The sequence below is a fragment of the Leptinotarsa decemlineata genome, unplaced genomic scaffold (assembly GCF_025532065.1).
Source record: "Leptinotarsa decemlineata unplaced genomic scaffold, Ldec_3_MD MMD2_P_RNA_scaffold_8, whole genome shotgun sequence".
Classification (NCBI taxonomy): Eukaryota; Metazoa; Arthropoda; class Insecta; order Coleoptera; family Chrysomelidae; genus Leptinotarsa; species Leptinotarsa decemlineata.
The window spans coordinates 971993-996347 of record NW_027412535.1 but is presented as its reverse complement, the minus strand read 5'-3'; the positions used below and the strand labels follow the sequence as shown (position 1 = coordinate 996347).

The 24355-nt window shown below is 36.3% G+C and overlaps 1 protein-coding gene and 2 long non-coding RNA genes across 4 annotated transcripts in view; 2 read left to right on the top strand and 1 right to left on the bottom strand.

The window, feature by feature from the left end:
• LOC111511015 (intermembrane lipid transfer protein Vps13) overlaps positions 1-24355 on the bottom strand; it is a 1108316-nt gene that overhangs the window by 699650 nt on the left and 384311 nt on the right.
• The window catches only part of LOC141480419 (uncharacterized), a 113969-nt gene that overhangs the window by 86658 nt on the left and 2956 nt on the right, over positions 1-24355 (top strand). The gene's annotated exons all lie outside the window — the stretch shown is intronic.
• LOC141480418 (uncharacterized) lies at positions 6910-9301 on the top strand. 2 transcript variants are annotated; one of them, XR_012464327.1, is made up of 4 exons: positions 6910-7845; positions 7964-8127; positions 8184-8882; positions 8937-9301. It is a non-coding gene; the product is annotated as an uncharacterized lncRNA (long non-coding RNA). The 2 variants fall into 2 exon arrangements; XR_012464326.1 differs by lacking the exon at positions 8937-9301 and having other exon boundaries at positions 6914-7845; positions 8184-8883.

Below are 24355 nucleotides of genomic sequence, written 5' to 3'. Positions count from 1 at the left end.
GGAATGTTTTCACAGTGAAATATATCTCTATAATCATAGCACAATTTTGCGATTGCTTCTTTTTCTTCTTCATTGCAGTGTTCCAACCTTAGATTTTTCAAGTTATTTTTTAAAAGAAGGTCTTGGTGTTCGTTTACTTTACTATTTGTCTCGATATTTCCAACGAAATTAGTTTCATTTAAATCGAAAGGTTCAATCTCAAAAGGTTCTGTTATCGTGATTTTGAATGGCTTTGTGTTCGAGTTTGTTATTGTTGTATAAGCAAAATAATTTTCTATGTTAACGATAGCTTGTGGAGATTCTAAATTGTTTCCAAAATCTATATAATTTAAAATTCCTAAACCAGATTTTTGAAGGACAGGAAGTTTAATAACTTGCTGCATTCTGCCAGGGATTATCAAAGTATGAAAACATTTTTGTGGAGTTTTATTTGATGTGTTTAGTGACTCATCAAAAATAATTGGAATTTGGTTACTAGGAGTAATCAGTAATTTTTTATGAATATCGACTATTGCTTGTAATTGTTTTAAAAGATCCATTCCTATAAGTCCATCATATTTTTGATTAAAATCAAAAATATAGAATTTGTGACATTTCTCAATATTGAAAATCTCAAATATTGGAATAACAACCACTTCGTTGTGAAAAGAAATACTATGAGAGGTTTGAATATTGAAGTTTTCATTAGAAATATAATTTTGGAAAAATTTATTTGCCAAATTTGGACTCATGAGACTACGAGAGCTACCTGTATCTATTAAAAATTTTGCTTTCAATTTGGGAACGAATATATATGGTAAATTGTTCTGTAAATGATTGAGGTCTATATTTGTTATGTTGTGTTGTCCTGGGTCGAGATATGGGGAAAATTTTCTTCAAAAGTAAAATTTTCGGTTTCGTTAACATTTTCGTAAGGGCACTGGTTGAATACAGTGTCCTGAAAGTTTTCAAAATTGTCGTTATAAGCATTTGAGTCATTTTGTTCATTTATAACACCTGAACATTCATATTGTTGGTTTTCGAAGGGATTATCAAATTCTAACTGATCATTTGGGTAGTATCTAGTCTCTATATTATGAAGTTCCTCTGACATGAAATTTCTTGGACCGGAATTTTGAAAATAATTTCTATTAGGATTACGATTTTGTTGTATCGTAGGATTACGAGATGATGTTGACATAGGTTCTGGTTTATTTTGCATAACTTGTCCGGTAGGTTTGAAAACATTACGGGGTGTTTCAAATACTTATTGGTTAGTAAAATATTTTGGAGGAGGCGTATTTTGTCTCGGTTGTAACTGGATAGGTTGAGATGGAAATTGGTATCTCAAATTTTCAACCGGTGGTTGGTTTTTATTTTGGAAATTTTGGGTATTGAAATTTGGTCTTTGAAAATTTTGAACTGGCATTTGTTGTCGGAAATTTGAAATTGGTTGTTGCGGTTTGAATTGATTAGATGATTGTGGTCTTGGAGGCATCGTTTTATTATGTTGAAGAGGATTTTGAAAGTAATTATTTTGTTTTTGATTATAAATGAAATTTTCTTCTTCTAGAACATAAGAAATGGCTAGTTCTAAAGAGTTTGGATTTCGTAGTCTAACCATGTCTTGTATTCTTCCTGTTAAACCACGGATAAAGGTTTTCAAAGAAAGTTCATCGTAATTTCGCAATTTGAAAGTTCGTTCTTCCACACTCAGGTTCATTGAAACTAATTTTGAAGCAATTGTACTCCTGCTTTTCTGAATTCTCTGACCGAAAGAGAAGAAAGTTTCATTTCGAAAAGGTTTCATTATCATCATTTCTTGAACAAGGCATTCTAGATTTCTTTGGTCTCCGAAACTAAGCCTAAGCAGATTCTTTAAATTATCCCAATCTCGAATTTCTGGTCTACTTCCAACTAACATTAATGCATTTCCTGATAATTTCCCAATAATAGCTCTGATTAAAAATGTATTAATTGGATCATCAATATTTTGAATATTTTTGTAGGTAGAAATCAAATATTCACAATGTTCAATAAATACTTCTAAGGTACTTTCATTATCACCATTAAAATTTGGAATCGTATCAATATAAAGTCTCAATAATTGGTAATTAATACCCATTTCCTGAGGATTTACCATATTATTATCTCTATCTAATACTAAGTTATTTAATTGTCCAATTAATTCGTCAATTTTGATTGATTGTAAATGAAAATTTATTTTATTACTATTCTTTCTTTTATTACTTTTACTTATTCCTTTACTTTCGAAAATTGTAATTATCCTCTTTCTCTTCTTATGCTAAATTTATGTTTCAGATTATTATTTTCGCTAATATCTAAAACGCAATTGATTTCCACTCAATTCTGTTTTTATTGTTAAATTTAAATTATATGCACTAACTGATTCAATCAATAGTCAACTTTGCCACAAAATTCAAATAAAAGGAGAGGAAAAATGGATGGCTCACCTATTCCTGGTTTTCGTCCACTTTTCTGGCTCACTGTGTTTTTCTGGGTCTCTGGCTCGTTCTCCAAATTTTCGGTTTCTTGTCCGTTAAGAGTTGAAACTCACAAACGAATTCGCAATGAGTCGTTTTCGAACAATCCTACAACGACTGCGCCAATTATTTCGAAGGATTTGCTTTGAGACTTTTTAAAAACTTTATTTGTACATTTAAGGCAAATAACTACAATTGAATGAATGAATAATAAAACAAGGTGTATAAATAAGTTCGCATATGACGCAATGCTGAGTAAGCAAGCTGGATCGGCTAACGACCTGGTCTGGGAACATGCATCTGTAATGTTATACCGGTGAACTATCAGTTCCTGATATAACTCACATTTTGATCAGATTCTGAAGTGTTACCATGGATAACCCATCCTAAATTAGTTTTAGTAGCAATTGGACTATGTTCAGAACCCTGATAAACTTTTCTTGCTACTGTTAAATGGATATTGTCTTGACCTATGAGAACAGTAGGATTTGCATCTACCATATCTTGAATAGGTAGTCCCTGAAGATGTACATAATCTTTGAAATTATCCATCACGATGGTTTGAGAAGGTAAAGACAAATTTGTTACTGTTCTCAAACCACTCATTTGGAAGATTCTTGCCCCTTCATGAACTCCAGAAATTTTCATATTGATACATTTTGAACCTTCATCATATGAAACAATATTCTTAGCCCATTGCATGCACAAAGGTTTGGTTTCCCCTGATAATCCTAGTTGTTCTGCGATCTGACTTTCTATCAAAGATATGGTTGACCCCTCATCGAACAGAGCATAAGTATTTATATACCCTTTTGGGCCATAAATTTTGATAGGAGCTATCCTGAGAAGAACTTTAGAATTATTGTTGGTGAGACAAACTGTTTGAACACTTTCATCAATTTTTTCAGTATGAGAAAGTTCATTAGAAACTTTACTTTTATGCAGAAGGGTATGGTGGCGTAATTTGCATCCTTCAAAGCCGCAGCGTTGTTTTGATCTACAAAACCTCTTTGAATGACCAGTTTTCAAACAACAGAAGCAAATTTTGGTTTTGTATAATTTTGACCAACGAATATCTATGCTATCATTTTTCAATATGGAACAATTATAAATTTCATGACCAGTTTTATTACAGTAAAGGCATTTAGGGTCATCGTTTGCTTGATTTGTAGCAACCAAGATATTTTCCGATCTTGAATTATTACATTTTTTCTGATGGTGACTGGTAGTAGGGAAAGTTTTTTGACTTACGTAACATGCAGCTGAAGATAATTCATTTGCCCAGATTCCAAAATCTTTCAAATTCACCTTACCTCCTTTCAGCACCATCTTCTGTCCCCATTGTAATTTCAGACTATTGGGTAATTTTCCTACCAACTGCTCCAGTAAAAACGGATTCTTCAAATGATTACTTGCCTCAAATTGCTCCAACGTAGCCACCAGGTTATTGACGTGACATGAAAATTTAACAAAATTATTAAAATCGCCATCTCTAACAAATTGCAGATTCTGAGTTTTGTTAATCAAAGAACCAATGACGTATTCTGGACGACCAAAACGCATTTCTAATGTTTCAATAACATGAATAATATTTTTAGGGTGCAATAATAAACTCCTTACTGCTTCAAGAGCTTCCCCTTTCAGGCACCTCTGTAACATTAGCATCACTTCATCCTCTGAGTATTGATACATATTAGTTTTCCTGTTAAATTGACTGATGAGTAACGGCCAGTCTTCTGGTTTGCCATCAAAAAAAGGTAGTTCCTTAGCAATTGCCTGATTATTCGAACAATTTACCCTCGAAACACTTCTAATGGCATCGGCGACAACATGACATAATTTTGAAATGTCATTTTCCTGTGACATATTTGTATTTTGAATTTTCGTTTTTTCTGGTGAAAAAGTAACAGAATGCACTTCACACTTATTAACCCATTCTTGTACTCCTCTGAACATGCTTTCTTTATCTGTGCTCTCTGCAAGCGATTTTTTCGAACCGATATCTCTTGTAGAGCATAACTCTTCCTCTTCAATTCTAGTTTCAGCTAACTTTTTCTGAAGATCCAGAATCCTCATTTGATTTTCGAATTCCTGCTTTTTCATTTCCCTCATTAGCTCAATCCTCGCGACCTCAGTCTCCAACGCCAAACGCTTCTTTTCAATTTCTACCCTCTTTGAAGATACCTTGGATTCATTTGATTTCCTTGCCGATTTTCTAGTAGAAACTGATACTTTTGATGGATACCTGATTGATCCTAGATCTGTTCCATCCCTACTGCCAGTTCTATTAGATTGTACATGAAATCCGGAACCTTTCGGCTCTTCTATGGGAGCTGTTTGGACAATTTTCAGCGCCTGAGTTGCGTCTCCTTGCTGATGCGAAGACATGAAGATATTTGATTCTGACTGAACAGTGTCATGAATACTTTGAATATTACTCTCTAATGCCAGCGGCCATCGAACATAATCATCAAAATTATTGGTCTTGCCAGCATTTTTTCTCTGAGATCTTCTTCGATATTCAGACATGTTTCCTTTTCAGTACGTATTTGTGGACTGTAACTACTATATTTTGATGTCTAATTCGGTTAAAGGACCATGTAATTTCCTTAGAAACTTTATTTTTCAAGAAAATACCAAATTATACTTTTTGACGTCTATTGACCTTTTTTGACAATCAACAACAACAACCTTTTTTTTTATAAACATATCTCATTCATAGCTAACTAAATGGAACAAAAAATATATACTGAATGATAAACAAATAAACAAAATATATAATCTGTAACAAAGAAGTAGATTCATATAACTGTGCGGTTTTTATTATATATTTTTTCAATAAGTTAGTGAATGGGGAAAATTTTAATATAACACATTATAGGAATAGTTTAAAATAAATTATAATTAGGTCTTCCCATGATATGAGTGACAAATGTTTGTTTTGCGGAAATGAAGTGTCACATTTATCTTTTGAACTAACATGCAGCAGTTGTCAGAGGATAAGTCATGCGAAATGTATCGATGTTTCTGAATATGATTCAAGGAAAAACAGTCTTCGATACAAACTTGGTATTTGTCCTTTATGTTCAGCATATTGAGTTGCCATTATTTATTTTCTTTATGTGAATTATGTTTATTTTTGAATAATGTTTATTTTATTTATTATCGAGTTTGAGCATATTAAGATACATTTTCACTTATAGTCAGTGGGCGTACTTGAAGACTGGCTATGAATAAAATCATCTAAAAGAACAATTCGTTCCCTACACTGTAGGTTAATGGACTGACACTTATTTAAAAAAACAACTACTCCCCTGGCTAATACCACGAAGGGCGTTGAATTATATCCGACAGGTGTCAGTGCAGGAATAACTTTTGTGAAGGAGGACTGTGAGGAATAACTTCTGTGAAGAATCCTGCACTGACACCTGTCGGATATAATCCAACGCCTTTCGTGGTATTAGCCAGAGGAGTAGTTGTTTTCTAATAGGTGTCAGTCCATTAACCTACTGTGTAGGGAGTTGAGACTGGCCTGAACGAATTGGTCTTTTGGATGATTTTGTATTGAGAAATGTTCATTTCGAAGAATGTTAATTTTATTTGATCATCTGATCATCCACTATTAACGGAGATATAAGCAAAAATATGTAAAAACATTTTATTTTTTTATTTTTTACACCCTCTCCGACGGCACTGCAAATTGATTTGATCTTGTACATGATATATATGAATGATGTGCTACATTACAGTGAGAAATTCATCAACGATCATCCACTATTAACGGAGATATAGGCAAAAATATGTCAAAAAAATTCATTTTTGAATTTTTACACCCTCTCCGACGGCACTGCAAATTGATTTGATCTTGTACGTAATATCTATGAATAATATGCTACATTATAGTGAAAAATTCATTACCGATCATCCACTATTAACAGAGATATAAGCAAAAATATGTAAAAAAAAATCATTTTTAATTTTTTACACCCTCTCCGACGGCACTGCAAATTGATTTGATCTCGTACATGATATATATGAATGATGTTCTACATTACAGTGAGAAATTCATCAACGATCATCCACTATTAACGGAGATATAAGCAGAAATATGTCCAAAAATTCAATTTTTAATTTTTTACACCCTCTCCGACGGCACTACAAATTGATTTGATCTCGTACGTAATATATATATGAATGATGTGCTACATTACAGTGAGAAATTCATCAACGATCATCCACTATTAACGGAGATATAAGCGAAAATATGTCAAAAAATGTAAGTTTTTATTCTTTACACCCTCTTCGACGGCACTGCAAATTGATTTGATCTAGTACGTGATGTCTATGAATAATATGCTACATTACAGTGAAAAATTCTTTACCGATCATCCACTATTAACGGAGATATAAGCAAAAATACGTAAAAAAAAATCATTTTTAGTTTTTTACACCCTCTCCGACGGCACTGCAAATTGATTTGATCTCGTACATGATATATATGAATGATGTGCTACATTACAGTGAAAAATTCATTAACGATCATCCACTATTAACGGAGATATAGGCAAAAATATGTCAAAAAATTTCATTTTTAATTTTTTACACCCTCTCCTACGGCACTGCAAATTGATTTGATCTTGTACATGATATATATGAATGATGTGCTACATTACAGTGAGAAATTCATCAACGATCATTCACTATTAACGGAGATATAGGCAACAATATCTCAAAAAATTTCATTTTAAATTTTTTACACCCTCTTCGACGGCACTGCAAATTGATTTGATCTTGTACATGATATATATGAATGATGTGCTACATTACAGTCAAAAATTCATCAACGATCACCCACTAATAACGGAGTTAAAAGAAAAAATATGTCAAAAATATCAGTTTTTATTTTTTCCGCTTTCATACTCTGCAAAAATTTTTCAAGAAATTAAAAGATAAATTAGGAATCTTTCGTTTCTATTACATTCAGGGCACCGTTAAAATCTACTCAAACTATTATTTCCATAATATGTTACAATTTAGGGCATACAAAAGCGTGGCTAGGAATAATGTGAAATTTGGCAACAGTGGACGGATATTCTCCTCTATCCCGATGTCGATGGTCGTCTACATGTCAAAAAGCGTGGATAACTTCACATAAACAGATAAAAGGCGAAGTTCAATTTGCATGATGACAAGTCATCATTCAATTGCTCTTCCACTTAACCTCAACGATAAAACCTATTCAATATGCCTAAAGCATTGTAGAAACAGTCTCAACAAATAGTAGCGTCTTAAATTGATTAGGTACTGTGGAAGAGAACGTGGGAATGGAGTACCTTTACTTCCACTAACTGCTGTTAGAGATGTAAGTTATATTAATTGTATTAATAACCTATTACATCTATAAGAACTAAACAAAAATTATACAGCGAATATATAAATGTTGGGTTAGATTATAAATATTTGTCGATTGTTGATTTCAGAGTGTTGCAAATGCCTTGAAGTTGAGTATTACTACTGTAAACCGTATTGCGACTAAATCTAATAGACGTGAAGTATATAGCGAAACAGCGAAAACGGGTGAAACCACTGGTAGATTTCGATCAAAGTGCCATTCGAAATGTGATCTATGATACGTACAAAACCAGTAAGTATTTGGTATTGATTTATTCAATATAAAATATTTGACAACAATAATTTCAGGAAAGCATATAAATTTGAAAACTTTGAAAGATGAACGGAAAGATCGTGATCTTCTCAAATGTTGTAAAACATCTTTATGGAAAATTCTGAAGAAAATTGGTTTTACATACAAAAAAGATGATCCACGTCGTGGTTTGATGGAGCTGCCTCCTATTGCAATGAAATGTATACACTTTTCACATGATTACATTAAACTTAATGAAGAGGGTTTACGCCAGTTTCTATTCTTGGATAAAACTTGGATATTCAAAGATGGTACCATTGGGCGATCCTGGCAAGATTCCAACGTTGAAAGTGTCAAAAAGACTAAGGTTGGTGGTGCAAGGTAAATACAACCATAAAATGAAAACAAAATACACTAGCTGATTTTTTTCATTTCAAAATATATTGTACTTCATGCTGGATGTAGTACCAGGTTTATTCGTGGAGCAGAATTATTTTTTCAAAAACAAAGAATTGTGATTACCACGGAGAAATGAACCAACAAAATGTTCTGCATTAGTTTGAATACCAACTATTAATAAATTTAGAAGAGCCTTCAGTTATTGTCATGGATAATGCAAGTTATCACAACACTGTTATTAATAAAGCCCCAGCAAGAGCATCGAAGAAAGCTGATATCCAAAAGTGGTTATGAAACAATAACATTCCCTTACAAAATACTTTTCTCAGACCACAATTGGTGGAATTAGTTGCAAAGTAAATGAGATTGTTATTAAAGCTGAATCAATACATTATAAATTTACGTTGTAGGAATAAACCACCACCTATATATGAAGCTGATACGCTTGCAGAAAAATATGGGCATCAAGTGCTTCGTCTTCCACCGTATCACTGCATGTTTAATCCCATCGAACATATTTCGGGATTAACTGAAAATGTTTATAGGAATAATGTGGGAAGAGATGTCGCTCAAGCTGACAAATACTGGGCTATATGAGAAGCTTCAGACAAAGCTACACCTGATGTATGGGCTGAAACTATTCGACATACCAAACAAAACATAAAATTATATTGGGACAGAGAAGTTGTGTTTGACAGGGAAGATGTTCAGCCTCTCATAATAAATTTTGATTCCGATGATGACTATGACGATGATGATGATGACGAGTTGTAATTAAAAAATATATACAATTAAAAGAATTTAAATAAAATATTTTCTTTTTCATTACTAATTGTGAAAAAAAAGGTGAGGTGCCACTATAATTGTATTTCAACTAAGTAAGTTAATAGTAAGTAAGGTAGCAATAAAACAAATCAACGTTTGTTTGAAGGTGATTGACAATGTTTCATGATGAATTTCACTAGAGACTTAAAATTTCAATGCAAAACTATATACCTCCATCTATGGCTGTGGTCGCAGGAGCTGAACAGGGTGACAACAAATGCATCAAGGTTGTAGTTTTCAATTCATAATGCGCGGGCAGTAGACCATGGCCGAGAAGGCCATGGTGAATTCCTCGGTCTCAAACTTCAGCTCACTCAATTTGAGAAAAGAGAAACCGAAGTCTTCATTCTAACTGAAGAAAACCATATGCATACAACAGATTATTTTTGTAGCCGCAAGAAAAAAAGGGCCACACTGTTTGAGAATCAAGCCAAGATAATCGGCTGCTTGAGCAGCCGCCTTGAAAGAAATATTCTAATTCCTGCTCTTTCTCAGTTGCGAATCATACAAAGAGGATCAGAAGAACATATGATAACTTCACAGGATCCATCCTGTACCATCGAGTGTTGAAATTTCAAAGTCAGAATCAAGCAGAACAATCATTATTGCCGTAAGGAACTGTAATCACAAAGACTCAAATGTTGGAAGTTAAAGGCTGTTCACGTCAAGAAGAGAATGACGTCACAATATGACAAGTTACGGCGTTGTCAACATGTGCACCATTTCGAACATTCCAAATTTTTTGTAGTTGATTTGTTTTAATTTCACTAGTTCAGACTTCCATTGTCTACTTTATAAAATGATTTGAAATCCCTGAACCAACTAAAAAAGAATAATTAAAAATGACTAGCTGAAAATAACAATTTAAGAAAAAAACCTGAAATGAAATAGTAGTGAAATAAACTACTAGTAAAAATAAAACAATTGAATAAATAAAAACAAAATAAAAATAAAGGAATGAAAATAAAAAGTGTAGAGATTCCAAGTCACGTTAGTTCACGCCAATCCCAAGAGAGAGAGCTAAACGCATATTAGAACGCGCCAGCCGAGCACTGATGAGGTCTCAAATCAATTATCACCGTTGGAGGAGGTCAACTTTGTTGCAGGATGCCACAGAACGATTCGAAGAAATAAGAAGAGAGACATTGGAAGATGATCATGGACCAATCTTTGCCAAGATTGAAAGCACGTACTTGAAGATCCGCCAAGACATGGAGAATACTCACAACAGAAAGTGGGGAAAGTTAGTGAGGAAACAATGCCCAAATACAGACCGAAAACAGGACAACTATGAAGCCGCCAACGTCACCAACATGAGTTCCCGCCCGCTCACGGGAATAGAGAAATCCTTGTTGAGGAAAGGCCTGAATTTCGCCATTACGCCAACATCTGTGCCAACTTTGGAGATAATTACTGCAGTGGAATCCACCAGTCCCCTTATTGACCAGACCGAGGCAGAAGATGGAAAATTAGAGACCAGCTGGATCGGGAACCAGTTCCAACATCTAACATCAGCAATGAAGAACGTAGAGCTCTGAACGGCCTACGTAGAGACAACATCATCAAGATCCTACCTGCAGATAAAGGAAACGCTACTGTGGTAATGGATACCTTTTTTTACGAACAGAAGATCGAAGAGGCTCTTCAGAAGGGACGATACACAAAGATCGTACGGGACCATACTGCATCAATCGAAAGGAAGTTATACCAGATTTTGAAAAAACACCAAGTCTATTTTTCGGACACCGCACCATAGTAAGCACCCTCACTTGTATGGACTACCCAAAATCCACAAGAAGGACGTTCCGCTTAGACCGATCATCAGCTCCAGAGATTCAGCTACTCAAAATTTGTATAGATTTTTACTTCCCTCAATATAACCATTACAAGGGAAAACATTGTCTTTTGTGAAGAATTCAAGGCATTTCGTCGAACTACTAGGGCCAAATGAGGTCACACAGGGAGATCAACTAATTAGTTTCGACGTGGAAAGCCTTTACACTAACGTTCCGGTCGAAGAAGCACTCCAAATCATACAGAGAAAGCTATCCGAAGACGGGAACCTAAAAGAGAGAACGAATCTACCTATAGAAGTAATTATGGAATTACTAGGATGCTGTGTACGAAACTGTTATTTCCAACTGAAGGACGAATTCTTTACACCAGTCATAGCCAACATACATATGGAGTGTTTTGAAACTCTGGCCATTGAAGAAGCCCACAAGAAACCTCGAGTCTGGTTGAGATATGTTGACGACACCTTCATAATATGGAACCATGGAAATACTGAACTAGACGCCTTCCTGAAACACATCAACAGCGTGAGACCTTCCATCACTTTCATAATGGAGCAGGAAATCCACAACGAATTGCCATTCTTAGACGTTTTGGTGAAGAGGACCGACACTAAGTGGGAAACATATGTATACCGAAAACCCACTCATACGGGACAGTATCTGAACAACGAATCCAACCACCATCAATCGAATGAAAGAGGAATCATCAAGACTCTATTAGACCGTGCTTTTGGGCTCTGTAATACGAAGGAAGGTCTCGAGAAGGAACTAGACATCATCAAAAATGATCTTCAACGGAATGGCTACTCCAAAGCGATGGTAGAAAAGACTTTGGCTAAAAGACAGCAGGAGCCTCGCAAGGAAGAGAAGCCGTCACAACCAGTGCTTGCACTTCCCTACATCAGAGGATTATCGGAGAGGAGAAGAAGAATTGGTTCCAAGTACAACATCAGAACCTGTTTCAGATCCGGTAACACTATCCGTAGCAGCCTCACGAAAACCAGGCCACCAAACGCGGACTGCGATTCCAAGAATTGCATTTACCGGATACCCTGTGAGTGCGGAAAATCCTATATTGGTGAAACTAAGAGGCCATTGAATGTTCGCATTGCCGAGCACAAGAAACACACACAAAGCGAGGGAAAACCAGCAAATCAGAAATAGCAGACCATGTTTGGACCCATCAACACAACATCGAGTGGTCCCAAGCTGAGATCTTGCACATAGAGGAACATTGGTTTAGGAGAAAATTCAAGGAAGCCGCATACATGTTGTCCAACAACGTATTCAGCCAGGCCAACGTAGAAATACGCAACATATGGAAACCCATCATCAAGCGAAAAATGGCCAACTCCCGCCAAAACGGTCATCTCCCACGGAACCAGTGAAGCGGAAAATGGAAAGCAGGAATAAGTGAAAGTATTTGAACGACATATAAATAGTCATCTCTCGGAGGAATCAGTCCAGTCATCACCCGAAGACGATAGTAGATACTAACAATCGAAACGGTGAACTAACGTGACTTGGAATCTCTACACTTTTTATTTTCATTTTCTTTTTTCATTTCTTTATTTTCATTTTGTTTTTATTTATTCAATTGTTCTATTTTTACTTGTAGTTTATTTTACTATTATTATTTCAGGTTTATTTTGCTTAATATAATTGTTATTTTCAGCTAGTCATTTTTAATTATTCTTTTTTAGTTGTCTCAGGGATTTCAAATCATTTTATATAGTAGACAATGGAAGTCCGAACAAGTGAAATTGAAACAAATCAACTAAAAAAAATTGGAAAGTTCGAAATGGTGCACATGTTGGCAACGCCGTAACTTGTCATATTGTGACGTCATTCTCTTCTTGACGTGAATAGCCTTTAACTTCCAACATTTGAGTCTTTGTGATTACAGTTCCTTACGGCAATAATGATTGTTCTGCTTGATTCTGACTTTGAAATTTCAACACTTGATGGTACAGGATGGCTCCTGTGAAGTTATCATATGTTCTGATCCTCTTTGTATGATTCGCAACTGAGAAAAAGCAGGAATTGGAATATTTCTCCTGGCAACAATGAAGAACTGGAAAGGTACACAGTATCTATCCACAACAAAATAGACATTGCCTATAAGGAATCCTGTCCGATGAGGATGGTTCAAATGCATGGCACAACCAACACATGGTGGTGCCCTGAATTGGAACACCTCAGGAAGACAGCGAGAACGACCTTTAACAAGGCAAAACGTACAAGACTCGAAGAGAACTGGGTTATATATCAAGCCAACCTCAGAGAGTTCAAAAAAGTCTGCAGACGAAAGCAAAGAGAAGCCTGGAGAGCCTATTGTGAGGCGGTCGAAGACTTTCCACTAGCTTCTAGGCTACAGAAGGCACTCTCAAATGACCACCATAAGACTATCGGCATCCTGACGAGGGAAAATGGCGACAAAGCCGCCAACCTCCAGGAGAGTGCTGAGATTCTTATGGAAACTCACTTCCCAGGTTCTGTCTTTCCTGGAACGGCGAACTGGACGGATGTACCAATAACACCCTCACAATATGACTGGCAATATGCTAATACAGTAATTGATGAGGACAAAATAAGATGGGCTATATCGGGCTTCTCCCCCTTCAAGTCACCAGGACCTGACGGTATAAGACCAGCCCTACTTCAGTGGGGACTGGAGACTCTTATGCCGCACCTGGTTGGAATATTCAGAGCATCTCTAGCTCTGAGGTATATTCCTAGTAAGTGGAGAGAAGTAAGAGTAGTATTTATACCCAAACCAGGTAGGATGGACTACACCCTACCAAAAGCATTCCGACCATTTAGTCTCACATCGTTTTTCTTAAAAACCATGAGGAGGCTATGTGAGCGGTATATAAGAGATGAAGTACTTGTTAACAACCCACTTCATCCAAATCAGCGTGCATATACCCCGGGAAGGTCTACTGATTCGGCCCTTCACCATGTGGTTGGCAGAATCGAGAGATCATTGGACAACAAAGAATCCACCCTGGGTATATTCATAGATATCGAGGGAGCGTTTGATAAAACAACCTTTCCAACAATTACCCAGCAACTACAGTCCAGGAATGTACCCCTGGTAGTAGGAGAATGGATACTCCAGATGCTCTCTAGCAGAGCAATAAGTATTAATGTAGAAGACATCACAGTGAGAGGACTGGTCATGAGGGAATGTCCACAGGAAGGGGTCTTATCACCCTTTCTCTGGAACATAGTTCTGGATACCCTAATCAATCACCTTAACAAAAATGGATTCTACACAATTGCATACGCAGATGACATAGTTATCTTGCAGACCGGCAAATTTGTAAACACACTGTGCGATAGAGCGCAGGATGGGCTCAAATTAATAGAAACATGGTGTAAGGAACACTCACTGTCGATCAATCCCAAGAAGACTGAGATGGTCCTTTTCACCAGGAAAAAAAGTTTAACGGGCTTAAAACCTCCCTTATGAGCAATGTCGGAGGACAGTGGGACGCGCATGGTCACCTGGATCTACACTGCAATAATAAGACCTATGTTAACGTATGGAGCCGTTACATGGGGACCGAAAGTTCTACAAGCAACGGCCATCCAAAAATTATATCAAATACAGCGACTGGCTTATTTAAACATCACAGAAGCCATGAGAACAACACCAACCGCGGCAATGAAATTAGTAACTGGTCCGACCCCTCTGGACCTGTACGTTAAGGAGGTTGCGTTAATGGCCATGTTACGATTGCGCACGGCTGGTGTAAACCTCGAAATAGGAATGGGTCAATTGAGGCTAAGCCTATGGCGAGAAGCGCTTATTGCGCAACCTCTGCTGCAGGCAGACAGTGATGCAATTGAACCCAGGTTCGTCTTTAATAAATCCTACGAAATAAAAATAAAACAGAACACAGAGTCAGCAATACGAATTTATACAGACGGCTCAAAAACCACAGAAGGCTCAGGATGTGGAGTGTACTCCAGATCACTAAGCCTAAGGATTAAGTCGAGAATGGGAAGAAATACCAGCGTGGTCCAAACAGAACTGGCTGGTATCTCAATCGCCACAAAAGAAATAACCAAGAAAAGAATTTCTGGCAAAAACATAACAATCTGCACTGATAGCAGACAAGCACTATTAGCCTTGAACAGACAGCGTGTTACTTCAAAGCTAGCACTAGAGTGCCACCAAGATTTAGCCAAAGCCTCGGTAGATAATAACATCATCCTGAGGTGGGTTAAAGGGCACGACAGGAGTAAAGGTAATCGCTTTGCCGACTCTTTAGCCAAGGAAGCGGCTGGACTAAGAATTTTAGGACCCGGTGGCACCCACGGCCTGATGACTTCGACAATTGCGGAACTAGTCAAATGTTACACCCTTGCTCAATCCTTACAGAGATGGGATGAAATCAAGGGATGTAATCTTGCCAGGGTCACCTTGGGCGACCCTGGGAAACTGGCGCCGAAGAAATATCTGGCGATGACCAGGAAAAATCTACGCCTTACAGTAGGATTTCTGACTGGCCACTGTCAGCTAAGGAAACACCTACATAATATGAGGCTAGTGGACACACCTCTATGCAGGATGTGTGAACAGGTAGATAAGACTGTCAGGCATGTCCTGTGCGAGTGCCCGGAGTTATCGTCAATAAGAGAGTGTGTGTTCGGTGAGTCTTGGCCTACACCTGCCGATATAAAGAAGATGTCTCCCAGCGACCTGTCGACCTTCCTGGAAAGGACAGGATGGACAATGATCTAGGAGGACAACTCCTCGGGAGGGTATACAATGGGTCACATGTGGCCTAAGTGCGTGGGCTTACACTCACCCTCCCTACTCTACAGATACAGAGAGATGTTCTGATCCTCTTTGTATGATTCGCAACCGAGAAAGAGCAGGAATTGGAATATTTCTTTCAAGGCAGCTGCTCTGTTGTATGCATATGGTTTTCTTCAGTTAGAATGAAGACTCTGGTTTCTCTTTTTTCAAATTGAGTGAGCTGAAGTTTGAGACCGAGGAATTCACCATGGCCTTCTCGGCCATGGTCTACTGCCCGCACATTATGAATTGAAAACTACAACCTTGATGCATTTGTTGTCACCCTGTTCAGCTCCTGCGACCACAGCCATAGATGGAGGTATACAGTTTTGCATTGAAATTTTAAGTCTCTGATCTTCTGGATATTTAGGAGGATTTAACATATGGATGACTTTCTTCGTCGGAGTTCTCACTATTTCAATCCTTTGATGTTGCTTGCGATAGTTGATTTTTATTATAATATACTCGAATCATTGAATGATACTTCGAAAAATTTCAACTGGGTTATATTGCACAAAATTTTTGTTAATTATGTCACTGATATTGTCAGTTTGCACTTGGATACAAATTCTTTCATGAAACTGCACTGATTTGCGTATATTTTTCTTTCTAAATAAGCTTTTATCTGTTGTAACAGAATCCTCTTCAACGATGTATTTAAAAATTCTAGTTTTTTCACTTGAAGCACTGCTTTTTTAATGTAACTGACATTGACAATGCCAGAATACTCGCTTTCTTGTGAATTCTTTGTGAGAAAAAATGGGCCAAAAAAAAATTCGTAAATTGTATGTTATTGATTAGGTTTTTAATCATTTTTGTTACTGGCTGTGCCATGTAATGTGGGAGGCCTACAAAAAGAGTCTACATTCAAGTTACTCCATATACCTATATAGAAAAACATTTTTTGTTAAGGCTATTTGATGAGGATACTATAGTCGTCTGGAAAATTCATTATTTCTTGAATCTAGAGATAATCATAGACACTTTTGAAATAATTCTAAAAACATTGTCTTAATTTATATTCATTATGACCACCATTGGCATAAAATCCCAATGTCAGCTGGATCACTGGAGCGACACTATTATTTGTAGGGTGCTAATGACGGTTCTAAACTCCCCCCCATTCGATCCTGACCTTGCATGACATCACACGACCTTGAACATGACGTTTGGCCTTGAGATTGGAATTTGTCCTCGACATCGAGTCGAAGTGGAAATGAAATGCTTTTTATAAGGAATGTGGTGCTAATGCTTCAGTCCATCAAAGCGTTCGATCCGTAATAGGAGCCAGCGATGAGACAATTCACGTGATCCCTTGAAGGTTATTTCAAGAGCAAGATATTCTGCCATTCAGTTATAAAAAGATGGCGGAAGCAGCAGATGGTCTGCCACCTGTGCTCTGTGAAATCGAAAATATCAAGTGTCATTGTCAAAGGAAAGTTATAAATAAAGTAAAGTGTACCAAATGTTCGGAATTCTTTCATCCTGCTTTTTTGAAACAATCAAGTGAGTTTAGAAGGGCAGAATGTAAACACGAACCTGAATCACAAGAGGAATGTGAAACATATTTCACTGACGGCTACCTGATGGAGGAAAACAAATTATTGAAACAGATCATAACTGACAAAGAAACTATCATAAGAGACAAGGAAAACATTATACTCTTACTCAACGAGAAAATTTCCACTCTGGAATTAAAATTTATTCAGTGTTGGGAACATAAACCTATTCAAGAAAAACTATTCGACAAAGTAACAAAAAACTCAAAGGATCTCGCTATTGATGGGAACAAAAACAGTTACCAACAAAAAATTGAGCCCATAAAAACAAATTCAAACACTAATAAAACCATAACTCATTCTATAAACAAAAAAAGAGGGAACCCGAAAAACAAAATGATGGACCTCAATCTGGAGGAAGCTCTAGTATACAGGATGACCCAAATAAAAGAATAAAGCAAGTTTCCACTGAACTTATGAGAATTCATACTTTCAAAAGTGTGATGAAATTATAAATTCAGCAAGGGACAATAATGCTAATACAGAAATTAGAAAAGGAAGTAGATAGTGATGATTTCAGAACCGTGGTGAAACGCAGGAGGCATAAAGTAGGTAGTAGAGAAGAAGAAAGTAAATTAAGAGGAAATAAGGACTCAGAAAAGAAAATATGTCTGTTCATTACCAGAGTACCTGATAAAGTCACTGGTGATAACACAAAAATTAATAAACACCCGTACAAAATCACAAAACATTAATGTGAAAAAACTACCTATACATAGCAATAGACTAGATGATCAATCCTTCACGATAGGAGTTGAACCACAACTACAGCAGCAAATATACGACACGAATTTTTGGCCAAGGAATATACGATTAAGTCGCTTCAATTTGAAACTTGGACAACATAACTATGTACGCTGACGATACTACAATCACTGTTTCTAGAAAAAATGAGAATGAATTATCGATGAAAATTAATTTAGTTATTGACGAATTCAGTAGTTGATGTCAACGTAACAAACTGATTTTAAATAAATCTAAGTTAGTGCTGATGAAAACATTTGTTAGGAGGGATTTCTGTTGTAATTTTGTTACTTTGAATGACATAAAAAGATCAAAAGAAATTCATTTTCTTGGAACTATTTTATATGAGAATCTCACCTGGAGAAGTCACATACAAAAAGTGTGCAGTAAACTCAATTCCGCTCATTACTCGATCAAACAGTTGAAACATTGTTAAGATAGGTTTGGTTTACTAAATGTTTACTTTGCGAATGCATACTCCCACATCAGTTTCAACATAATGGCTTGGGGATGTGCAAAGGAATTTCTATAGTTTTCATTTCTCAAAAACGACTGATAAGATTGATATTCAACCTGGGGTACCAAGAAAGTTGTAGACTCGTTTTCAAAAGAGAACGCTTGTTGACTGCACCCGCAATTTATATAATGAAATGTGTCATTTTTGTGCACAGGAACCTCGACTTGTACATAACGAACTTGAGCATTCACGGTCGTGATACTCGCCATGCTACTGCTCTCAGAGTTCCTTCACATAAGAGTGATCATTTCAAAACATCTCCATTATATAATGCCATAAACTTTCTATAAAGAGGTTGAATTCTGCAAATTTGTTCAGTAAGAAAGTTAAAAACTTATTACTGGACAAATGTTACTACAGTCATTTAGAGGATTCTTTCATAGAAGAATAATAAGATATATAATCGTTTTAATTTTTCACTTGCTGTTTTGCTTTAGTTTCAGTTTTTTTATATTTGTGTGAACATGTTTGAATATATATATATATATATATATATATATATATATATATATATATATATATATATATATATATATATATATATATATATATATATATATATACGTTTTCCTTACAAGATGAGATCTTATTAAAATTAAGACAACCCGAGATCTACCTGGAAGAGTGTAAATTTTGAAGTATATTTATAATTAGTAGCATTATAATGACTCATCAAACCTCTATCCCTTGAGAGGGGAAACAGATTTGAATTTTGGGTTTTTGTTAAAAAAGTTTCGAAACGAGATCCATAGAAAGAGTTATCCACGTGTTGTATTAGATTTGTATGTTCTGTAAACTCACACCAACGTGAGATCCGTCGGTAGTGCGCAGCCATTTTTGAATTTGGCACTAAAATGCGAACCCTTAGCAGATGCTTGATAAAAAGACCACGTGCTAGACATTAGTTCGCATCGGAACAGGTCAATTTTAGTTGTCCTTAAACACACAATTGAATTTAAAGATATATTGAAAACAAATGCGAAATGTCGCGGGGAAAGTATATAGTGAAGTTGGTGGAATTACAAGTGGAAACAAATAAGGAAATTGATAGTTTCTATAATTTTGTTATTCCTTTTCACCAAGGACATTATTACTCCGTTACAGTCTAGAGAATTATTACCATTTCATCATCGACTAAAAGACTTAACCTTTCTACTCTACTTTTACAAGAGAACGCGAGCAATAATATGAAATGTGTCTAAATAAGGATTTCTAACATTCAAGAAAAAGTTTAATTATGACTGCAGTAATATAATCACATTTTGTTGATTTCATAAAAGTTACGCTATTATTTTCCTGTTGACGATGTGCTACTCATTATCAACCCATGCTAGGTGGCAAAAAATTATTTCTTTTTTTACCACGCTTTTATTTGTTTCACCTGTAACTAACAAATAATGTGATAAAATCTTGGAAGTTAATTTTCACCTACTTCCAATCGTCTGAAGAATATAAAATTTGGCACACATATCAAGAACCAATGACAATACAAGAATTTCGTGATGAGAATGTAATAATGATAATTATAATAATTATAATAATAATAATGATGTCCTCGACCATCAAAGTAAGACGATGTTCGTCATAGAGTTTTCGTCTCCTGGCGAATCGAACATCGCATCGTCCGAAAAGTGGAGGAAAAACGGACAAAATATCGAGACTTGCTCTTTGAACTCCGCAGGCTCTACCCAAACCATTCTGTAAAAATGGTGGTTCTTATCATAGGGGTTCTTGGTGGAATGATGGACACGCTGCTCTCCAATCTATAAATCATACTGGTTTGCCGTGATACGGCAGAAATCTTAGCCGGAAGAATGCAGAAGGCCGTCATCCTTGGTTCACTACGGCTACTCAGGGCACATGATACTCGGGCCCAGTAATCACTCACCCCACGGACGTGGGGAGTGGTTATCAGAGTAAATGATCCAGTGCGGCCTCCGGAAGTATCGGGGCTCCGGAGCTAGGGCCTGACTGGGACATCCTTTTATGGAAAAAAATAATAAAGATGTGAATTTATTAGTTATAAATTCCACCTGCTTCCAATCTTCCGAATAATCTAAAATTCGGCTTACACATCAAGGACCGACGACAGTACAAAAATTTATTATTATTAATGTAATAATAATAATAATGTTAAGAATTTTGAAATTTGATTTTTAGCCATATCTCATCCTCCGAATAATCTAAAATTTGGCACACATTTCAAATACCAATGAAAATATAAGAATTTCCAGATATTTGAAGTTGAATAAGTGTATGCGTATGTTATAGGGATACTCATTAGTTGCTATGTAAGTTTTTCTATATCGGGAAATTTTTGTAAACAAAATCCCTCAGAAATGCCAACAATTTTCTATATACTTGAAGTCATACTCATTGCAAGGTACGAAATCTGTTGGTTATAATGTTATAAATAGTAACCCACACATTCCTTTAAAAAATCAGGAGATTTTGATACGCACGCACTTATTCAACTTAAAATATCTTGAAAAGCGTTGATATTTGTGAAACAAATCTCATCCCTTTTTTGTGTAGGAAATATTCGGGATTAAGAAAAAGAAGACGAAATCGATATTAATCCAGTGTTGTGAAATTTGGGGAGGGGCGATTAGGGGCACCCACCTGCCGTACGCTCCTGTTTGAAGTTACGAACACATGATTTGCATTGAAATTTGGAACTGAATGTTATCATGTGACATACCAAATTTCATTAAGAGAAGTTGAGCCGTTATGGAGTCAATCTGGAAAAATATATTTTTTGTCGCTTTCAACACCCAGTAACTCTGTTATTATTCATCTTAGGGTATATGTTTATTGGAACTTTTATCCCTAAAATCCCTACCATCAAAGTTTGTCCCCTTTATTGTGGGACACCCTGTATATGGGCATACAAATTTTACCAACGAATAATACATTCTGATACACTGAAAAAAAATTCTGTCAATGGCACAAAAAAATCATATCGATAATTCAATAAACAATCCACAGGAACATAGACAGAATTTCTCATAAGAGGTGACCGACATTCAACAACTTTTTTGGCCATCCCTGTAGACACACGAACGAAATAATTGTTTGAAGGTGATTGACAATGTTTCATGATAAATTTCACTAGTTCGGACTTCCATTGTCTACTATATAAAATGATTTGAAATCCCTGAAACAACTAAAAAAGGAGAATTGAAAATGAATAGCTGAAAATAACAATTATATTAACCAAAATAAGCCTGATTCCTCCGAAAGATGACTATTTATAGGTCGTTCGAGTACTTTCACTTATCCAATCTTTCCATTTTCTGCTTCACTGGTTCCGTGGGAGATGACCGTTTTGGCGGGAGTTGGCCATTTTTCGCTTGATGATGGGTTTCCATATGTTGCGTATTTCTACGCTGGCTTGGCTGAATACGTTGTTGGACAACATGTATGCGACTTCCTTGAATTTTCTCCTTAACCAATGTTCCTCTCTGTGCAAGATCTCAGCTTGGGACCACTCGATGTTGTGTTGATGGGTCCAAACATGGTCTGCTATTCCTGATTTGCTATTCCGTTGAAGATCATTTTTGATGATGTCTAGTTCCTTCTCGAGACCTTCCTTCGTATTACAAAGCCCAAAAGCACGAAGGAAGGTCTCGAGAAGGAACTAGACATTATAAAAAATGATCTTCAACGGAATGGCTACTCCAAAGCGATGGTAGAAAAGACTTTTGGCTAGAAGACAGCAGGAGCCTCGCAAGGAAGAGAAGCCGTCACAACCAGTGCTTGCACTTCCCTACATCAGAGGATTATCGGAGAGGATAAGAAGAATTGGTTCCAAGTACAACATCAGAACCTGCTTCAGATCCGGTAACGCTATCCGTAGCAGCCTCACGAAAACCAGGCCACCAAACGCGGACTGCGATTCCAAGAATTGCATTTATCGGATACCCTGTGAGTGTGGAAAATCCTATATTGGTGAAACTAAGAGGCCATTGAATGTTCGCATTGCCGAGCACAAGAAACACACACAGCGAGGGGAAACCAGCAAATCAGGAATAGCAGACCATGTTTGGATCCATCAACACAACATCGAGTGGTCCCAAGCTGAGATCTTGCACAGAGAGGAACATTGGTTTAGGAGAAAATTCAAGGAAGCCGCATACATGTTGTCCAACAACGTCTTCAGCCAAGCCAGCGTAGAAATACGCAACATATGGAAACCCATCATCAAGCGAAAAATGGCCATCTCCCGCCAAAACGGTCATCTCCCACGGAACCAGTGAAGCGGAAAATGGAAAGTGGGGATAAGTGAAAGTACTCGAACGACCTATAAATAGTCATCTCTCGGAGAAATCAGTCCAGTCATCACCCGAAGACGATTGTAGATACTAACAATCGAAACGTCGTGAACTAACGTGACTTGGAATCTCTCCACTTTTTATTTTTATTTTCTTTTTTCATTTCTTTATTTTCATTTTATTCATTCAATTGTTCTATTTTTACTTATATTTTATTTCACTATTATTTCATTTCAGGTTTATTTTGGTTAATATAATTGTTATTTTCAGTTATTCATTTTCAATTCTCCTTTTTTAGTTGTTTCAGGGATTTCAAATCATTTTATATAGTAGACAATGGAAGTCCGAACTAGAAATTCAACGAAATAATTCTTCTAAAAAGTTCGATCAGATTTGTCTGAAGAAAATAAAATCCAAAAATCAACAGAAAATACGCATGTGTAGACAAATTTCTTGATATATATTAGACATTTAATGCTTTTTGTGGCTCGCCCTGTCCAGTTACAAAAAACTTCTACGAACTAAAATTGTTTTTCTTGATCACTGAAATAATACCTATATCTAAAAATTTAGAAAATCTGACGACCTACAGAATTGCATGTATCAAGAGACATGTCCTTTTCAGCATTCTCGTTCGACAACGTAGAATGACATATTTCACCATTTAGCAAAAGCACAATTGCGAAACAAATTATAATGAACACAAAAGATTAGGATGTAATGTTAACATATGTCTTGAGGAATGCAAGGTGATACGAGATCCACAATAACGCCAAAATTACCGGATCTCAGGTTTACCGTAAAATGCATATTGAGCTGATACCGGTGTATGTTACTGCCACACCCTCTGTAGGCAACATCGAGGAACTTCTGAAGTATAAAATTGCATAAAATGGGTCCAATGTGAGATCCCAACAAAAATTCAATCGTGCCTTTCCCCACCCTTCCTACACCTGATGAACTCTATATACACAGGGATACAAGACGAGATCCGAAATCGGATCTCGCTTCGAAAAATGGATCTCTACTTGTATGTTTTATATCTTAAAAGGATCTCGATTTGTTCGGAAATATATATATATATATATATAAATATGAAAGTTATTGAGTGTCTTGATATAGAAACAAAAGTTAATATCGGACATAGCACTCATGAAAGTGGCAAACCATAGACACGTGTTTCGGGCTTTTGGCCCATCATCAGTATGGTGCAGCCAAGTGTAAGAATGGGCAACACTTGGTTACCAAAAGATAGAAATATAGAAATACAAATGCACGGAGCCACCAACAGGAGCCAACCGCAC